At 34.8% G+C, this 17,874-nt stretch overlaps 1 long non-coding RNA gene across 1 annotated transcript in view; it reads left to right on the top strand.

The window, feature by feature from the left end:
* The window catches only part of LOC126979867 (uncharacterized), a 61,940-nt gene extending 45,330 nt beyond the window's left edge, over positions 1–16,610 (top strand). The window contains exon 3 of the long non-coding RNA XR_007732906.1: positions 16,475–16,610. This is a non-coding gene — a long non-coding RNA (uncharacterized LOC126979867). The remainder of the gene's footprint in view (positions 1–16,474) is intronic.
* The last annotated feature ends 1,264 nt before the right edge of the window (positions 16,611–17,874 follow it).

Genomic DNA, 17,874 nt, shown 5'->3' on the forward strand with positions numbered 1-17,874 from the left:
CAGATTTTAGCGAATCATGCGAAATAAAACTATTATTAAGAAGGATGTACTACGTATCTCACTACTACTGTCTCCATTAAAGCTTTAGCTGGGTTTTAAAAATGGAACTCGAACAAAGTGTCTACATTTTCCTGAACACTGAAAACATATTTCACGTGTGGTTCTGTGCACGAATGCTTCTGAGATTTCTATAATATTTCTCTCTCTAGTTCGTGCACTTATCGTTTTAACGGTTGTTCTTGAAATCTATTTCAAAATTAAAATCTGTGAACATTTGTGCGTTTATTTGTTAACAAAATAATAATGAAATATGTATTCGTGCAGTTTGAAGGACTGTATGATGTATATATACAAAAATATAAGCTTTTGTTAACTTTTTTTTACAATAAAAATTAACAAAAGACTCAATCCTAGCTTGTGAAGCTCCATCTAATGCGTAACTGGAAAGTTTCTGGCTTCCTCAGAACTGAAAACTCTTAGTTATCCAATCCCATGATTATGATTATATTTTATAGTGTCATTATGTATGTTATGAGTTTGTTATATTTGGAATGCCAACATGAAATTCATATTTTTTAAATGATGTAATATATTATTGACAGTGACAGGTGGACAGGGTGAAGATGTCAATAAAAGGCGACGTCTCCCTAGCATCGACACAACTCAGCGGATACTCCATAGGGAGTGCAGCGCCTCTCTCTCCCCAAGAGAAGGTCGCCCTCGATGAACGCTTAGAGCCAAAGCCAACCTCAGGTGGTGTTCAGTGGGTAGGCACCTAGGTTTTGTGTGAGTGCCACATTACTGACGCAGACTTAGGCTGCGTTGGTATGCTTGAGCATTCACCACCGGGAGGGATCCCGTCGTTATCCCGGAGGGTAGCCCTTTCCCTTTGTTTGCATTTCCGCTGCAATCGTTGACTAGTTAGGTCGTTACTCTGCCCGATTTCTGTTCTAATATTAGTCATGGTGTTATTTAAAGTTAAAAAACAGGCTTAAAACGTTTTTATTTTCTCAAAATTGATTCCTTTAGAATTCTTTTTGATGTCATTTCTAATATACTAGATACTACCCCCGCTTCGGAAACAAATGGCGCTCTGAGAGAGAAGAAGTGGCGCAATAAACTCTCCCAGCATTATTTTTTTGCGCTATTTTCAATAAAAATATACAATATTGTACTGTTATTTCTATCGATATAAAATAATCATAATCTAGTCCCAGGCTGTCCGATCACTTAGATATTCAGCTGTGGAGTAATAAGATTTACGACAGAGTCATTTTTTTTATAAAACATTTAAATTTATTTATAGATAATACCTGAACAGTGGCTGGGACATTATTATAAAAGTGAATACATTTACCCTTAAAGCTATTATGTATCTTATATAAGCTATTATATATCTTTATTCTTAGAAGCTTAACAAATTGATCTATTTGATTTAAAAGTAAATTATTCAGATGTTAGCTTGTTTGTGAATTTTTAGTAGACAGTATTAAAATTTGTCAATTGTTATAAAAAAACCCTGTTGTTCTTATTTCCTAGAATATTTTATCAAATAACTAACGCACACTGATGAAAACAAAATTCCTTGTATCAATTTAATAACAAGGTAAGGTAGATATGAAAAAGTGAAATTTTACAAGGGAGGAATTTATAATTAGTCCAAGGCTTTGAATATTGCATAAGGCTCTATCATAGAGTAGCGCGGCGTGAATATTGCCCGGAAACTGGTGATTCTGTCTTGTTTCACGGTTCACTGGCTTCTGCTAATATCTCCTCTGCATATTTCATTATGTAATGTGCGAGAGCTTGCTCGATTTATATATTAATCGCATATTTTCGTTTGATAAGTATTTCATTATAATCTATATATATATATATATATATATATATATAAATGAATTGCTGTTCATTAGTCTCGCTAAAACTCGAGAACGGCTGGACCGATTTGGCTAATTTTGGTTTTGAATTATTTGTGGAAGTCCAGGAAAGGTTTAAAAAGTGAATAAATATGAAAATGCTCGGAATTAAATAAAACCAACGATTCTGATTTTCCTTTGATGTGCCCCCGTCCGCGTCGTTCAGAAATCAAATTGAAAGAATACTTAAAAATGAATAACTAATTAGAATATTTGTTTCTCGGGAGGTAAAAACGAACTTTATTGTAGCTACCTATACTTAGTAGATTAACTACAGCTGTTAACTATGATGGCAATACAACGTTTGCTGGGTCAGCTAGTATAATATAAATACTGTTACTAGGTACTTACCATATATGCTCACAATAATACACTAAAACCTTACTAATGCTTAAATTTTCAAATGAATTTGAGAAGTGTGTTATAAAATTATATGTATAACTAAAATGCGGATAATAATATAACTATAGCAAATTTGCAAATATTAATATTCGTATTATATCCCCACAAATATCAAAAATTAGATCTAACAATTATAGAGACGAATAAAAGGTATATATAATAATAAGAATATATAATAGGAATATATACTGAAAGCCTGCAGGTAAACTAAATCATCCTTATTAATGTCTTAACATTTTCCCAAGGGCGGTTCCATTTGATTGCACAACAAAATTGCTTCGCCTTTATAACTTAACAACTTAACGAACACTTACCTACATCGATGTTAATGAGTAGTGCTAGATAACAAGTTAAGTTAAGTTAATTGGAACATAACGAGAAACTCAAATTCACATTTAACTCAATCAGTTGTTTGAGCTAAATATGGCACATTGATAATACTAAGAACATTACTTTATTTTACAAATAATGGTCAAAAAAATTAAAAGAAGCGACGAAAAGGTCATTGCCGCACACCAATTTAACCAAAAACTGCGCATTGCGAACTGGAACGTGGGCTCAATGACCGGACGCAGCTCAGAGCTAAGTGAAGTCCTTCTTAGAAGACGTGTAAACATCTGCCTTATACAAGAGACAAGATGGAAGGGGTCCAAGTCCCGTGATATTGGAAACGGTTTCAAGCTACTCTATAACGGCTCAATCACAAATAAAAACGGAGTGGGCATTGTGATCGATCAATACCTATAGGAGCGCGTAGTGGAAGTCAACCGCGTAAGCGACAGGCATATGGTAATCAAATTTTTCCTTGATAATCAGCCATGTATGAATGTCGTATCAGCGTACGCACCACAAACTGGGTGCACAACATCTGAAAAAGAAATCTTTTGGAACGACCTGGACGACCTAATGCAGTCGATACCCACTATAGAAATAAAATACATCCTGGGAGACTTCAATGGGCATATAGGACAAACATCACCTGTCAACGCGAGAGTGCATGGAGGTTACGGATACGGTTCAATCAACCCTCAAGGCAAGGATATTCTGCAGTTCGCCACAACATATGACCTTGCTATCATTAATTCCTTCTTCTCAGAGCCACAAGAACATCTCATCACTCATAAAAGTGGAGGAAAAAGCACCCAAGTCGACTATATAATGGCAGATCGACACCTTCTCAAAACCTTCCGCGACTGCAAAGTGATACCAGGGGAGCCTCTCACATCACAACACCGACTACTGGTTGCAGACTATAACATGCCAAGACCAATAAAAGTCAGAAAAGAAAAAAGGGCACCAAAAATCAACTGGCATAAACTAGCTAGAGAAGAAGGGCAGAAGCTATGCTCAGACCTCTAAACCAACCACAAGGCACTGCCGACGCAATATGGACTCATCTCCAAACCAACTGTATCCAATTAGCGTCAAAGCATTTAGGTGTATCAAAAGGAGCAGTCTGTGGTAACAAGAATACCAAGTGGTGGACAGATGATGTCAAGCAAAAGCTGGAACTGAAGAAAATCCTTTTCAAGTCCTGGCAAAATAGCAAAGAAGAAACAGATCTCGAGGCGTACAGAGAACTGCTAAAAAAGTAGCCAAGAGAGCTGTGGCGCAAGCAAAAGCCAAATCCGCAGAAGAGTTCTATGCGAGGCTACATAATACAAAGGACGACAGGGATATCTTCAAGATAGCAAAACAACGCCATAATAATACGAGAGATACTAAAACAATTAAGTACATCAAGGATCAGCAGGGTGTTCTACTTACTAGCAACGCAGATATTTGCAAGAGATGGAAAGAATATTACTCTCACTTATTAAATGAAGCCTATCCGAGCAAAAAACTCATCAAAACACCACCAACTGAAAGCCCAATTTTGGTTGTCACTCCAGACGAAGTCAGAGCGTTCATCGGACTCATGGCAAATAACAAGGCCACTGCGCCCGATGACATACCAGCAGAGCTCTGGAAAAAATTGGGAAAGCACGGAGAAACCTTTCTCACGTACCTCTTCAACAGAATTATCACAGATGGGATACCAGCTACATGGCGTGACAGCTTTCTTGTGTCATTTTATAAAAATAAGGGTGACATAAGACTATGTGAAACCTATAGAGCCATCAAACTAATATCCCACACCCTTAAAATTTGGGAAAGAGTAATTAGCAGAAGGCTCCATTTAATCACCAGCGTGACTGAAAACCAATGTGGCTTTGTCAATGGTAAGTCTACCATCGACGCTATCCACACATTACGAGTCCTTATGGAGAAGAAAAGGGAGAGTAAGCAAGATCTATATATGGTCTTCATAGATTTAGAAAAGGCCTTCGACCGCGTCCCCAGAGATCTCATTTGGCAGTCCTTGTGAGCTCAGAACGTATCAGAATGGCTAGTACAACTGGTGATGGACATGTACAGAGAAGTGAAAACTAAGGTGCGCAGCCCCGCTGGTCTGAGTAACCAATTTGACGTGGAAGTCGGCGTGCATCAAGGTTCAGCTCTCAGCCCATTACTCTTTAACTTAGTGATGAACCACATTACAGCAGACCTTCAGAAAAAGCCCCCGTGGAACATCTTGTACGCAGATGACATAGCGCTCATTAGTGAAGACGTGGAGGAGCTACAGACCACACTATAACAATGGCGCAGTGCTTTGGAAAATGCTGGACTGAGAGTTAGCAGACAGAAGACTGTGTATATGCACTGTAGCTTCTCCAACTCAACACATGGCACCATACAACTCTAGAACACCCCACTCAAAAGGGTAGACTTCTTTAAATACCTTGGCTCTATCCTGACGAGCGACGGCACCATAGAGCTCGACGTCTTTAACCGCATTAACACTGGCTGGATGAAATGGAGGGAGCTAACAGGTGTGCTGTGTGACTCTAAAATGCCCATATCAATAAAAGGCAAAGTCTACAAAACTGCCGTAAGACCAGCACTAATGTACGGCTCGGAATGCTGGCCGCTCAAAAAGCAGCAGGAACACAGGATGCATGTCGCCGAGATGAAAATGCTCAGATGGTATGGTGGCGTCACTCTCTTGGACAATGTGAGGAATGAGCACATCCGCGGCACTTTTAGAGTAAAGCTAATCCCAGAAAAGCTGTTGGAGACTAGATTGAGGTGGTATGGGCATGTCATGAGGCGTCCAAAAGATCATATGACCAAAAGAGTGCTTATTATATATTAACACCGGACCAAGAGGACGCGGAAGACCCCGATTAACATGGAAATCAGTAATAGACAAAGATCTACAAAAAGCCCAAATAGATCCGCAGACGACCCAGAACAGAACGTCCTGGCGAAGACTGATTAGGAGAGCCGACCCCAACTAAAATGGGGTAGTGCGAGGATAAAGAAGAGGTCAAAAAAATTAAAATAAAATTAAATTGTTTTTTTTTTAATCCAGGTTATTTATATAAATACTTCATTATTTTTAGATTTGCATAATTCATTATATTTTCCAAATTCTTCACAGAATCGAATTCAAAAAAATTCATTTGGATTTGGTCTAACATGTTAACTATTTCGTCGACAATTGTTTTTCATCTGTATGGTCATACTTTGCTCACGTTTTGTTCGTTAGTATTTCACCATGGGATAAACTATTTGCGCCAAGATATTTTCCACACACAAGTTCCTATATAGATTCAGTAGCTTGAGATTAGACACACATACAGTGGTTTTCAATAACCTATCTATCCTTAGTTTAACTTACTAGAGGTAAGACAAATCTATCCTTATACGCTTACTTACATTTCTATAACCTATCGACATAAAGCATTGGACTATTACTATACTGGACATATCTATTTATAGATAAGATTTTGTCATTAAACGGTAACAGCAATGTATCCGTAATTAGAAATACGTTATTGAAAACGGCCGTTAAAAAATTGGATGCATCGATCCATTTTTGTGAGCGTTTATTTTTCTGTAATAGCAACCAGGGTCCTATTGCATAAGTTTACTAATAATACTAGAGAATAATACAAGTTACAAGCTAACGATTTACAAGTCGTACTAATTTGTGTTGCATAACAATTTCTTTTTTGCTGATAATACAAGAATATTTCAATTTTTCGAAACTACTAATTATATGATCTCAATTAATAGTTAGTACTAGACTAATGTATTTATCGAAACTAGTTAGTAATAGTGTTTCTAATATAATCAGCAAATTATAAAAATATCAAGAGCATTTTCAATTAACGAATACCTTAATCTTATAATATATAAAATTCTCGTGTCATGGTATTAAACTTTGAACTCCTCCGAAACGGCTTGACCGATTCTCATGAAATTTTGAGTGCATGTTGGGTAGGTCTGAGAATCGGACAACATCTATTTTTCATCCCCCTAAATGTTAAGGGGGTTTCACACGAATTTTTTTTTTTTTAATTTTTTTGACATTTTTTTTTAAATTTGTTTGATTATCAGTCAGCATTAAAAAATACATACAACTACAAATTTTCCCGAACCCATCTACGATCAACAGTTACTTTTGTATCGCGATTTTAATATCGGCAATACAACGTTTGCTGGGTCAGCTAGTAATATATATACCCCTTGGGTATGTAGAAAAAAATACAAGTTTCTTCTAATAATTTAGTATCGCTAAGTTAAAAGAGTTACATAACTTCCCAGTGAAAAGTGTATTATAACGTGATTGTATTCTTTGAGTATGCATTAAAATTCAATACTCTCTCAGCGTAAAAGCCTCTTTTGTTAAGAACTTCGAACAAGTGATTCGATAGGGCCATTCAACAATGAACTAAAGTTTTATGTAAATAAAGTCAAGTCTCTCGTACAGATTCTTGTATTGTAGAGAGGCTGTTGATCTGTTCTTTATGCTATTGTCTTTTTGGAAAATGTTTTTCATATCAAAATAATAGCTCGTTCGAGCAGATACCCCATCTATGACAATACGTTCTGTGTCGTAAAAAAATATCACAAAATGGTTGTTAGCGTAAGAAGATTCAAACCAAATTAACTCGAACTGCGCCCGTCTGCCTGCACAGACTAAATATATTATTAGTATGAATGTTCTTTATTTCCCTATCGTGTGACTTAAATTATTTTAAAATTCTATATTTTACTACGTCACTAATAGTGTTAATGAAACAATTATGATAATAAAATATAAAATCTAAATCACATTATTTTATAGTTTTAAGATTGCAGTATTCCATAATTGAAATGTTCGTAAATTAACATGCTAAATGCTTATAATCAATATTTATTAATTCATTTATTTAAACATAGACACCTTTAAAGAGTACTATTTTCAAACAGAATTTGCGTTGTGATTATAAAAGAGGTTCTTCCAAGAAACGTCATAGTCGCGTAAAGACTTTAATTTGAACTCCAATCTAACAAATGTCAAAGTTTCCCAGACTCGCGACAGTCGATTAAGAAATGTCACACGCTTGAGTCAAGAAAGCGATTGGTAATTAGTTTAATTAAACAACCCTCCTTGTTTTGAGCTAATAGTTTATTCGCTATTATTGTCATACTAAAACATGCTCATTGCAGTGACGAAGTATTGAGAACCCCCATTAAATCGAATCAAATGAAATAAAACAAAACATTAGTTATATTGGTCAAGAAATTATTCTTATGAAGGAGAAAATTCAGTATATATTATACCATTTAACAACAGTTAGATTAAATGCATCGATTTACCAAACAAAATTTTATTTACGGTATTCAAATTCAAATTCAAATATTTTTATTCAAAATAGGATGTGAAATCACTTTTTGAAAGTCAAAAAAAAAACTACCACCCATTCCAAAGTGAATGCCTCAGGCCTGAGAACAATGGGCGCAACAACTTTAGCGGGCTTTTTTTTTTCAAAAGTATGTGTTGATTGATATATCTACTTATTAATTGACATTTTTAAACTTTTTTTAAAGAAAATAACGACGAGCTGGACGTTCAGCTGATGGTAATTGATACGCCCTACCCATTACAATGCAGTGCCACCAAAAATTTCTGAGTGGCACTACAATTGCGCTCGTCACCTTAAGACATAAGATGTTAAGTCTCATTTGCCCAGTAATTTCACTAGCTACTTCCCTTCAGACCGAAACATAGTAATGTTTACACATTTACACAACTGCTTCACTGCAGAAATAGGCGCCGTTGTGGTACCCATAATCTTGCCGGCTTCCTGTGCAAAGAAGCCTTCCACTGGTATGGCATTTATTAATTGACATTTGTGTATTTTGTTGCATCACTTTGCATATAATTTAATTGAAATGATTTGTAAATTTAATTGAAAATAAGAACCTGTAATACCATTCTGCTGTGAAAAGAGCAACCTTAGAGTTTCTTGCTCGTTCTTCTCTAAGGAAATCTGCATTCCGAACGAGCTGTATGAAAAAAATGACATAATTCAAGTGTAATGCAATTTACCAACGAAATAAAATATTTTTGATTTGATTTGAATAAACTTATTGTCACATCTTTAAAGCGACTCTTTTAACTTTGGAATTTTACAAAATACTATAAGCTGTATAGGCTTCTCAATACGTAATTCTTGGTCAAGTGTATTTTGTCTCTTTTAAACAACTTAGGCCCGATTTCACAAAAATTTAATTTACACTAGAGTCTATCCCAGTATAACTTCACTCTGTCGGTTAATTCGACGGTTAATTCAATTTCGTTTCATCACGTTAGTCTATAGATATCTTGCTCTCGCATTCTTACTCTATGACGTTGAACGAATGAAGTCAATGAATATGTAATGCACCCAAGTAAAATAGACAGTTTGACGTATGCCAGTGCAATAGCGCTACGTATTCTTTTATTTGTTCGGATAATACGTGAGCTTGACAGAGATCCCGTCTTTCAGTATATTATAATGTACACAGTGACAGATATAGTAACAGTACTGATCTACGAATAACAGCTTACTCGACCGAAATCGTTGGTTTATGATTTTAGTCTAGTACCTATAGAGATGAAATGTTGGTGAAACGTAAAATGGGCTTACTCGCGAGTTATTAAAATTTTATTCCGAGAATAAGATTGCTACAACGTTGATGAAATAGGCCCCAAGAAGACAAAACATACTTGATCACAGATTACGCATAGAGACAACTTCTAGTACACGAACCTGGCTTTTGAAACGTTTAGGCTTACTTCAGGAAGTTAATAAAAGAATATCAATCAAAAAAAATTCCTAAGATAATTTGAGTAAATAACATAAATCAACGCTTACTGTAAAAACAGCGGTATTATGTAAACATAGTTTTATTTATAGAGTTCGTAATAACAATATCGATCATCAAGAATGATAATACCGTAAATAACTACTTTAACAACTCTCTGTTAAAGTACTTAATTCGGGAATTCAAATAATAATAAAGTGCATAATTTAATTCAAACAACGTACGCTTTACGCAATTTTTTATCTTAATGTTATCTTTATTCAGTCAGTATTGGTTGATATTTTATATTAGATTATAGTTAACTGATAAAAAAATTATCGATAGTTTTATTGGTTGCAAAATTTTAGCTAATATTATTTGTCCTGACAACATTTGGTTGTTGGTTGATGTCACTAAAGTTGAAAATTTTATCCTATTGTAGCAAACTATAGGTAAAATTAAATAAACTTTTGGTGAAACAATAATGTTTGTTTTTTGGTTACATTTATTGGTTGATAGGTCAAATGTATGATGTGAAATTTTTTAAATTCGAAATAATGTTTTATATTCCAAACTAGCTGACCCGACAGACGTTGTTCTGTTCATAATAAAAATAAACTCTTGCGGATGGAATTTTGGAAAATCCGTTCTTAGCTGACCTTTACTCGGTGAAAAGAATATTCCTACCAAATTTCAATGTCAGCTAACGGATGAGTATCGTGTTCATCGGCCGTTTTCAATAAACTATCTACACTTAGTTTAACTCACGGATACATTGCTGTCACCGTTTAATGAGAAGATCTTATCTATCCATCGTTATGTCCAATATCGTTGTACAGCCGTTAATAGTAGTTGATATACCCCGCATATTGCAGAGCTTCCGCTATTTCAAGGATTACTGGGGACAAACACAACCTGAGATTGAAACCAAAACTTGAATCTGTTTTACACAGATATAATATTGAACGAATGAGGTATTTATAGAAATAAGAATACACGAAATTCATGAAAATCCTTGACTATCCGTATCTTATATTCAATCAGTGGAAATTACTCAAGGGAAAATAGTACGCAGAAATCTCTAAAGACGTGAAATTTGGAATATTATATCTGGGGAAATAAAAATCAAATCAACCAATCTTTTTTGTATCTTTCATTTAATATTTTGAGGGAAAATCTCTTTTTCCTAGTTGTTATTTATAAATTCTCGCCTCTTTATCAGAATAGCCGCATTTTGAGTCAAATATTTTTATTCAGAAGATATTTGATATACATTCGAGTGTTATATCTTAAGTAAAAGTACTACATATGTCATATTCTTCCCTTTAAAGTTATTTAACAACAGCTTCTTTTACTTCTTTGTAAAACATAGCTATTTGTCGTTTATGTTACGGGCAATTTGATAAGTCCGGGCACTATTAATATTGGCCGTTCTTTTTTCATAATGCCCGACTCAATTGGACAATATGATTAAAACAGCATGATTAATCACTTTTCCCGGCTTTTTTTATTATGAATAAAGCCCACCCTATCTTGGGCAAAGTAATAAACTAGGTGAACTGTAGTATTTTTGTTTATTAAATGAAATTAAACTTACAAAATTATCATGAAAAGTTAGCAAAAAATAAACTATTGAACAAAGTAGTAAAAATAAACAGTTAAAAATGTAATAAAATCATTAGTTAACTACTTTTATTTTGACAAATATATTACTTAAGAAAAAATAGTTTAAAAATTAGTAAGCTGAGAAAAATCAACAAAAATATTAAATAATTAAGGACTGTGCAAGAAAGTTATTAAGAAAGTAATAAGTGAAAAATTCAAGCTATATCAAACACGGACTTATTACATGGACCACGGGTCGTCGGGCATTATTAATAATGGCCGGTCAAAGTGATAAATTAATCACTTTGCCCATCGCTCTTGGGCATTATTAATAATGGCCGGTCCTTATTAATAATGCCCAGATAATCACGTTGCCCGTAACATTTACATGTAAGAGGATTATTAAGCGTACACATCACCTGATGATAAGTGTTCACCGTCGCCCAGATTCGCCTGTAACACCTGAGAATTCACAGGACCGTTGCCAGTCTTCTAGAACAGTATACACGTTTTCATTGAAAGTATCCATGTAGTATCATTCTGGAAACAGGATGGTGTCGTGTTTTTTTGGTCAAACAATTTTTTTTTGTGACAATAAGGTGCGACGAGCAGGACGTTCAGCTGATGGTAATTGATACGTCCTGCCTATAACAATGCAGTGCCATTCAGGATTCTTGAAAAACCCAAATATTCTAAGCAGCACTACAAATGCGCTTGTCACCTTGAGACATAAGATATTAAATCTCATTTGCCTAGTTCACTAGCTACGGCGCCCTTCAGACCAAAAAAACAGTATGCTTATATACATTACTGTTTCACGGCAGATATAGGCGAAAATTAATGATGTTGATATATTTTTTGAATAAAATTACTATTATTTATATTATTAATAATCTTATGTTAATTTGTAAATTCAAGACTAAAAAAGTGTCAGTTAACACTTCTTACAGTCTCTTGTTATAGTGTCTTCGCCTTAACTCAATTGTTCACTCCACATAATTCCACAGAGTTTTCACTACACTAAGGTTAAATTCTTTTGAGTCTTCTCCCTAGGTCCAACACGAGCCTCGAAGAGTTGGAGCTTTTTGTTAAAGCCAATAGTTTTTTTTATGGAAAAGGAGTACAAACTAACGTATGGGTCACCGGATGTTAAGTGATCCCCGCCGCTCACATTCTCTTGCAACACTAGCATAATCACTGGAGCGTTGTCGGCCTTTAAGGAAGGACCTGTGTCGTATCGTCTCAGAAACAGACAGACTTGTGCAGACAAGGAAGCTCATTCCACAGCTTGGTTGTACGTGGAAGAAGTTCCTTTAAAACTGCACGGTGGAGGAACGCCACAAATCCAGGATTGTGGGGATGATATTCTAATTTGTCGCGTGTCGTGTGAAGATGAATTTGGGCGGTAGGAATCAGGTCAAACAGCTCTTCAGAACAGTCCACGTTATAAATACGGATCTGATATTTTATAAACCATAATAAGTTTCTCTCTTGTAAATAATATTATTATAAAACATTTGTACCAACCCTTGCACGCACAAGTTAGCAACGATCGCTTAACAATTAAATTTGATAGAAACTTTGAAATATTTGAATTGTTCCATCAAAGAATTAACATGGAAGTTATGATTTACAGATAAGTGAAGGGGGTTATAGACCCCTTATACATCACTTAGGATCTGAATAACTTTATATTCATAAACCTGGAATTACTAATCTCTCATAACTCAAGTGATAATGGGAAACTATGTTGGCCATTACTTTACTTTTAAAAATATCCCTTTTGCCATATTATTTGAGCTATTTCCAGTTAAAACCAAAATAATTATTGCTAATGGAAATATTAAAAGTATCTGGGTGACAGAATAGAGAATTGTTATTATAATAAAGCTCACGTTTTTCGTTTATGGTCTCTCATAATTCAAGTTTTCCCAAGTTCATGAATCAAATCAATCAAATTAAATCAAATCAAAAATATTTTATTTCGCAGGTAAGTTGCATTACACTTGAAATATGTAATTTTATATACAGCTCGTTCGGAATGCAGATTTCCTTAGAGAAGAACGAGCAAGAAACTCTATGGTTGCTCTTTTCAAAACAGAATGGTATTACAGGTTCTTATTTTCAATTAAATTTACAAATCATTTTAATTACAATATAATATGCAAAGTGATGCAAAAAATACACAAACGTCACTTAAAAAATGCCTTACACGAGTAAATCAAAAATGTAAATTAATAAGTAAAATCTTAATTATAGTTATTGTGTACATACTTAAAGATATAATCACTGCATCAATATCAACATACCGTAAATAAAATAAACGCATTTTGCGAGCATTTTATTAGCTATTATATAAATAATATAATAACTTTAATTTAAAAAAATAAAGAAAAAAATAACAAAACATACATCAGATTTCCCGGTAAGAGAATCATTCGGACACCACAAGCGGCGCCCGTTCACGAACATGGCGCATGGACCAGCCATCACCTCCCACGACCATAGTTTAGGGAAGGGAACGACCCGCTCCACGATCCAAATGTCCATATAATGCGATTGAGACAAAGTTACATTGACCACTTAACATTGTTACGAAAACGTCGTCATAGAGTGTTGAGTGGAGACGAGAAGGGATAGTTGTTATTAAGTTTACCATGAAGCTGAAATGTGGTTCCGTAAACAAGCGTGACTAAACTTTATTATACAAGTACTGTCCTACTACATCCAATAGTTACATAGAATAAAGTTTACTCTACTATTCTATTTGTAGGGTTCCGTACTCAAAGGGTAAAAATGGAACTCTGCTTATTATTTTAGAAATCCTGTATCTACGTGGACGAAGTAGCATCAGCTAGTAATGAAATAATAATGGCGACTTCTCTATTTTAAAATTTTACACAATGTTCTTTTTTTTGTAAAAGTAAAACGGACTAAAAATGTCTTTACTAGATTTAATTTTTCAACGACTATCCCCAAATGAATGGCTGAAAGTAACAAATATTGTATTATTATCGCTGTGAACAACAACAATTTCTGGCCAACAAAGAAACCCAATTAACAGTTTCATCCGGTGTAAGACTATATCAAACTGCTCAGAGACATCTGGCGATGGGGAATGTGGAATAAAATTTAATATTTACTTTACAGGTGTAAATAAAATAAAAATTAAATTTTTGGCTTTAATAGCGAAAATTTATGATTTAATAAACTTTACATACCTTTAATTTATTTTCTATTAGCCTTCTCAAATAACACAACATCGTTCTCCAATTCTATTAAATATTTCAAGCTAATATTTGGAAAATACCGTACGCTGATATTTGTCCATGTTATCAGATTAAATATTGAACCAATTCTGTGTTACTTGCTAGTAAACTGAGAGAAATTCAAAAACTATTTCAAACTCGAGTTTTTATCCTGTTGTGTACACCGTAGTCAGAAAAAAGTTACAACAAAAATTCTATCTCCAAACGCATATTTTAATCAAACACAAGCTAAAAAAAATGGTAAATCTGCATGCCATTATGCCAGAGATTAACAAGATATACTTATTAAATAATATAAGATCTATTATTACTTTAATTCTAATTTTTTGATAATCTAATGGCGGTTCCCAATAAACTATCTACAAATAGAAATAAATTACTACCTTCTACTGTCCGTAATTAGCTGTCAATAATCTAAAGCTGTCTCAATATACCCGATAAGTCATTCTTATCTATATCTGTCTATATTGGGACGCGTGAATTGCAATTTCCATACAAACTTTTATCGCTGGTAAGCTATTCGTCGTCTCATTGACAGACAGCGTGTATGGATAAGGTGAGTTACCGTCGATAAGTTTATTGGGACAGAAAAGTCAACGATAGTTACAATTTTTATCTCAAGTAAGAGATAGACTGAATATTGGGAACGGCCGTAAGACCATATTACTTTAATTCTAACTTTCTGAAAATTTAACGTCAAACGTCAATAAAACAAAAGAAAATAAAAGAAATAAGTTTGTATAGTATCAGCTGTCTTTAAGCTCTATTTTTTTTAATGAAAATAAGGGATGAGACGAGCAGGACGGTCAGCTGGTGGTAATTGATGCGAGCTGCCCATTACAATGCAGTGCCGCTCAGGATTCTTGAAGTACCCAAATATTCTGAGCGGCACTACAACTGCGCTCGTCACCTTGAGACATAAGATGTCAAGTCTCATTTGCCCAGTAATTTCAAAAGCTATAGCGCCTTTGAGATCGAAACACAGTAATTTTTACACATTTCTTACTGTTAATTATGGGTACCACACCCATAATTAAGCCGGCAATCTGTGTAAAAGAGCCTCCCACTGGTAGGTGGTCCCGGTGGTCTTCCTTCTTCCATCTTCAAAATGTTTCAAATCACCACGCTCTCCTCTGAACTTTATATGATTTGATATCCATGCTCTGGCATTTATCTATTTTCATACCATTAATGGCAAGATGGTGTCAAATTCCGCATTGTCATCATCCCTCGGTGAGCTTTCAAGACTATCCAGTACTAATCGATAGTGTAGATCGTGTGCACACTCTTCAAAGATGGCGGGCAACTGAGCTTGCATTGTACTTATATTATATACTTGCAAATAATAAATACTTGCAATTATATCGCGTAATGTGAACGCCATGCTATATTGTATAGCATTAGATTCTTATTTGTTATACCACACATATATCACAATAGTATAGCGTAGTCTGAAAAGAGGTTTTAAGCAGAGGGTTAAAGTTTGTAAGACTTCAAAACGTTGGATCAGACAGATAATAACAGTATTTACATTGTTCTTGTTTAAGTAGCAGCACTTTATTTGGATAGAACACACACAGTTATACAAAGAAAATTAATAATAATAATAATAATAATAAAAATTAATAATAAATAAAGCCCCTTTACGAACCGATGTAACTTCATGAAGTGGCTTTGCTATGGGATATATATCTCATCTCCCAGCCTATCTTGTAAATCATATAACAAATAAGCCTACACGAATAAAATTTGAAAAACAAAATTTTATGAACGATGCGTGATTCGAACCCCGGCGTTCCGTGCTGGTGCTGTAACCAACTGAGCTAACCGTTCGAGTACCGCCTCGTTATAAAATTCTGTTTGTTTTGTTCGACTCTCAGGTTGTGGCTTCATCTACAGGATCTACTTTACAGCTGATACCCTGCTCAACCCCAATATTTGCATATTAGACCACCGGCACGGAACGCCGGAGGTCGTGGGTTCGAATCCCGCATCGTTCATAAAATTTTGTTTTTCAAATTTTATTTGTGTATTAATCCTAGAAGTGAATGTTATCACTTTAAAAAACATAACATATTGTTTACAAATTAGCCTATTTGATATAATATTATACAATTTCAGGTGGCCTGCGCAGAACCAGACAAGAACTTTACATCATTATCCTCTATATTATAATCTACTGTACTATAGAAAGCCTTCTTTGTCAAATACCATGGGATTGCTGATCATACCTTTATTAATTAACTGTTATACTGATGTGAATTCTATTTTTTTTTAATTTTATTACTATTATACAATTTATGTTTTGCATGCGTAATACACGATTTGTAACGATACTAGAAGCTGTCAGTAAACACTTGGTAAGATATTATTTTTTTACAATTTACGCGACTCTTATTTGTGTCGCAAATAGAATAAGAGCAGTACTCGTAAATTATTAAACAGAGAGCTCTGAAACTTGACCTTATTTCAAAATGGATTCATATAGGGTGAAAGCTTTGTAATAAAGTTACCAATATCATCACTCATATGCTGTGAATGTTTTATGAACAGATAAGTTAATAATGATTTTTCAAGCGAAAACATTACATATCATAAGTTACTGCTTTCATTTTTTTTATTGTTGAACTAAAATTAATGTAATTCTAAAGTAAGGTTTCATTTTTTTATTATATATGTCGTAGTCAAGAACATCGAGGCACGAGCGAGTAGAGAGATGTTTCCGTACTCGTCTTGGCTCGTATGTAATCGGGGTGCGGTGCGAGTTCGGTCGAGATCGGGTGTCTGGCGAGCGCCCAGCAGTGAGTCGGGGAAGAACCATCGAGCGAGGCGGTTGTCTCGCACGCGCATACATGAAACACCAAGCATCATATAGCTATGTGAAGTGTAGGTACCTACCATTACAGTTGCAATGTTTATAAAACTGTATTTTACTTGCTATCGTGTTCAACGCCTGCAAAAAAGAGAACAACCACGAAGATCCTGACTATGTGACCGGCCTTGAACCGTCAGTATGGATTTTGCATTTATGAATTAATTGTAGCCACATACTTATTATGGCATTTGCGGTCAAAATGTAGACTTTTTGTAATTAGTATACTTTCACCATTCAGATCTCTACTATCAACAACAGATGAGGGTACACCAAGAGATTTATGAAAGCGGCCGAAATTGATAATTTGCAGGTGTGGTCTTTTATCACGATAACGCAAGACCACAACACACACATCTTCAGTCACTCAGCAAAATATTGAGTTTGGTTGGGAGGGAATAAATCCGCTATACTTTGCACCTTCAGATTTCCACCTGTTTCGATCTCTTCAGAATTATTTAGGCAGTGTCAGGTTAAGATCAAAAGAAGACTAGCAAAATTACTTGTCGCATTTTTGACATTATATTTTTTTGGTGCGTTAGGGAAAAATTATCACACCGTCACGCAAATTCGACACCCTGACCTTAACTGGTCAACTAGACCATTGCAAGCCTCTTGTAACTCATATGTCTTCTGAACCATGACCAAT

The sequence above is a fragment of the Leptidea sinapis genome, chromosome 4 (genome assembly GCF_905404315.1).
Source record: "Leptidea sinapis chromosome 4, ilLepSina1.1, whole genome shotgun sequence".
NCBI lineage: Eukaryota > Metazoa > Arthropoda > Insecta > Lepidoptera > Pieridae > Leptidea > Leptidea sinapis.